General features: G+C 39.7%; 1 pseudogene; it reads right to left on the bottom strand.

Annotated features, from left to right (window-relative positions):
- Positions 328 to 683, bottom strand: LOC100514117 (annotated as a pseudogene).

Here is a 4,207-nt window from a genome sequence, read left to right on the forward strand (position 1 = left end):
TATATATTTTATTTTTAAAGCCTTTTTGATTTTTTTGTTACTCAAAAAATCTTCATTTTTTAAAATTTAGCTTTCTTTTTTCTTTTCTTTTCTTTTTTTTTTTAGGGCTGCACTCATGGCACATGGAGATTTCCAGGCTAGGGGTGGAATTGGAGCTGTACCCGCCGGCCTACGCCACAACCACGGCAATGCCAGATCCGAGCCACGTCTGCAACCTACACCACAGCTTATGGCAATGCTGGATCCATAATCCACTAAGCAAGGCCAGGGATCGAACCTGCGTCCTCATGGATGCTAGTCAGATTTGTTTCCGCTGAGTCCTGTCAGGAGTTCCTTATTTAGCTTTCTGACTCTGTGCTTGTTCTTTCAACACTTTTACAATGATTTTCTTCTCAATATAGAAAGTGCTCTTGATCCTGTCACACACACATTTAGCACACATGAAACCATCATAGGCCCGGCTGATGTGTTTTTTTTTTAGACAATCTCATAAGAACTTTAGGTCCCATAGCATGAACTCCTTGAAGTCGGCCTGGGCACATGCCACATGCAGATTTTGGTACTCTCCCAAACTTCTTGGTATAAAGTTAAACAGTTCTATTACCAGGGGTTCAGGACATCCTCGTTTTGTTAGAGGCTGTGTTGTAGGATAGCCTATGATGGTATGTCAATCACTGAACCATTGTGAATGCCTTTGGATACTGTCCCAGGGAGAGCTATTTTATAAATAGTAGTTTATATCTCTTAATCTCCTATCCCCCCATCCTTCCCTCTCCCTGTTGGTCACCACAAGTTTGTTCTCTATATCTGTGAATCTATTTCTTTTTTGTTATATTCACCAGTTTGTTATATTTTTTAGATTCCACATATAAGGAATAACATACAGTATTTATCTTTTTCTGTCTGACTTTACTAAGCATAATAACCTCCAAGTGCTCCATGTTGTTGCAAATGGCAATATGTCATTGTTTATGGTTAAGTAGTATTCCATTATGGATACGTGTGTGTGTTTATCTGTAGGTTGGTACTTTTTACAAAATGTGGGAAATGTTTGGCCATTATTTCTTCCACTATCTTCTACTGTATTCTTTCTCCTCTTCATTTGAGGCTCTAATCACATGTATGTTGAATCATTTGATGTTGTCTGATAAGTCAATGTGTTGCTCTCTATTCTTCAAAATTTTTCTTCCTCTCTGTTGTCAGTTGGGATAGTTTCTGTGGATTTGTCTTCAAGGTCATTTGATTTTTACTTCTGCAGCATTTTATCTTCTGTTAACACACATCATTTGAATTTTAATTTCAGATGTTTTTATTTTTAAGTTCTAGAATTTCCATTTATTGCCTTTTTGGTAGTTGCATTTCTCTACTGAGACTGTCTGTTTACTTAATATGTGTATCTCTTCACTTATTCTTAAATATATTCATAATAGTTTTAAAGTACTCTTCTGAGAAGTCCAACCTCTGGGTCTTCTTGAGATATCTTTCTCTTGATTATGGATCGTATTTTCTTGCTTTTTTGCATGTCTAATTTTTTATGTTGTATTGTGAACATTGTGAATATTATTTTGTTGGGAGTTTAAATTATGATTTCTTGTTGAAGGGATATGAGTTTTGTTCTGATAGGTAGATGATTTAGGTAGGTAGAAAGATTCTCTAAATCCTTTCAGTGTTGATTTTAGGCTGGGTTGGTTCCTTTCTATTTTGATGTTTTTCTTGTTCCTAAGGTGTGGTCCTTATTTTAGTGCATGATCATTATTCCTAAAGTGTTGCCTTTCTGGACTCTCACTGGAATACCCAAGATGCTAGTATGGGCCTCTCCATTCTGGCTGAAACAGAACTACAGGGTCTTCCAAGACTGTATGTATAACCCTCAGTAATCCTATTTAGCTCTTAAGCCCACTCTTTGTTGGGCCTCAAGGAGTCTCATGCTCCCATGTACAATTAAGAACCTAAGGTGAATGCCCATGCAGAGTTCCACATCTCCACTTCTGTGCAGCTCCCTCCTCTCTGGCACCTTGCCTGGCAAAGTCCAGCCACAGTGGCAGCCTGCACTCGCATCTCTGCCTCCTCGGCTTGGCCAGGCCACATCTCTTCTCTAGATCTTCATCCTCTTGCACATTGGTTGGTGTGGAAAGTACCCGTAGGCAGAAGGCAGGAGTGAACATGGTGCTCACTTCTAACGTGCCCCCTTACCTCACAGATTTCAGTTCTTTGATGCTTCTTTCCTCCTGCCTGGAAAGAGTTGCCTCATATATATTGTCCAGGTTTGTGGTTATTTACAATGGGAAGGTAAGTTTAGCACCAGTTATTCCATTACTCTCAAAGCAGAGGTCATCGAAGTCTAGAATAAAAACCATGTGAACACTGTCATATCATTTATTCAATGACTTGATGAAGGTCCAGCAATTCATTATTAAAACCATGGTTCTCTGGGAGGAAAAAGAAATGGTGTGACAGGAACAGATAATCCCTTTAGGTGTGAGAAGATTATTTCTATAAATTTTGAGCAAAGTAGAGGAAGGGTAACTCTCTAGTCATCCCTATCAGGATGCATTTTCTCTTAAAAGAAAACCTATTCAGAAAGAAAGAAATATACATACAAAGAAAGAAATACCTCTTGGTATTCTTGTATTTCCTATGTTTTAAATAATCTCCTATAGACTGATTCTACTCGAGAGGTAGAATACGTGGTGGAATGAGCGCTAGACTTTACGCCAGAAGAGCTCAGTTCAAGTCATTTTTTAGCACTTTTTGTTACTGTGACCTTTAGCTATTCTCTGAGACTTTGTTTTAATTTGTCAAATGGGGAAAACATCTTCCCTGCTTATGACACAGAATGTTTGTGATACCGAAAGATGTGTGAAATATCATTTTGAAGATTTGTATTTCAGATTCAATAAACTTAATTAAAGAACTGAGTTTGTAATAGTACCGCAGATTTGTTGCAGGAATAAAATGAATTGTAAAAGAAGCAAACAAGGGTATGTAGGAATTATTGTTATTTGTATCAGTTAACTTGCTATGTGAAAAATCACCCTGCACACTCATTGTGTCTTGAAACAACTGCTGTTTCTCACAAGTCTATAGGTTTTCTAGCAGCTCTTCTGATCAGGGCTGGGCTCATCTGAGCTCACTCAAGGGTGGGGATTGTCTGCCTGTCATCTAATCTATGGTGGCCTCAGCTGTCGTGATAGGCCATGGTTGTATTTACCACATGAGTTTCACTCACCAGTAGACTAGTTCTCAAGATGATGATAGAGAACAAGAAAGGAGTAGAAACATGGGAGGATATTGTGAAGCCCTTACTTGCACAAACATTGCCCAGACCCTACTGACCAAAGCAAGTTACAATGCAGAAAGTGTGTGCAGGGCACTAGCAAACAGCGTGGATATAAGAAGGCATGAAAGATTGGTTCATTAATGCAATCAATATACAATATTACCCTTGATTATTGCCGTTATTTTCATTTAATAGTGCAAATAACTCATCATTAAGTTACACTAATGATCTTCCACATCCACTTTTAGGGCATGTCAGTCATCTTAGAGCAAAATAATCTAGGAATGGCAGCAAGCAGACTGTCTATTCTATTTCTTTCTTTTTTGGCTGCTGGTGGCATATGGAGTTCCCAGGCCAGGGATCAGATCTGAGCTGCGGTTGTAACTTACACTGCAGCTGTGGCAAAGTCAGATCCTTAACCCACTGTACTGGGCCAGGGATCAAACCTGTGTCCTGGTGCTACAGAGATGCCGCCTATCCTGTTGCACCACAGCGGGAACTCCTCTATTTCTTTCTTAAAAGAATTGAATCTCTTGGACTTTCTGTTGTTGTTCATCAGTAATGAACGCAACTAGTAATCATGAGGACTCAGGTTCAACCCCTGGCCTCACTCAGTGGGTTAAGGATCCAGTGTTGCGGTGAGCTGTGGTATAGGTTGCAGGTAGGGCTCGGATCCTGTGTTGCTGTGGCTGTGGCACAGGCCGACAGCGACAGCAACAGCTCCGATTGGATCCCTAGACTGGGAACCTCCATATGCTGCAGATACAGCCCTAAAAAGACAAAAAAGCAAAAAACAAAAAAGAACGGGCTCTCGTAATAAGTGACGCACATAGTGATTGAGAGCAATTGAGCAAATTGTGCAGGAAGTATGTTTTGCTTTTGCTCCACCATCTTCCATTTTCACCTAACTCTCATTAGCAAGGGACA

Source organism: Sus scrofa, chromosome 8 (assembly GCF_000003025.6).
Source record: "Sus scrofa isolate TJ Tabasco breed Duroc chromosome 8, Sscrofa11.1, whole genome shotgun sequence".
NCBI lineage: Eukaryota > Metazoa > Chordata > Mammalia > Artiodactyla > Suidae > Sus > Sus scrofa.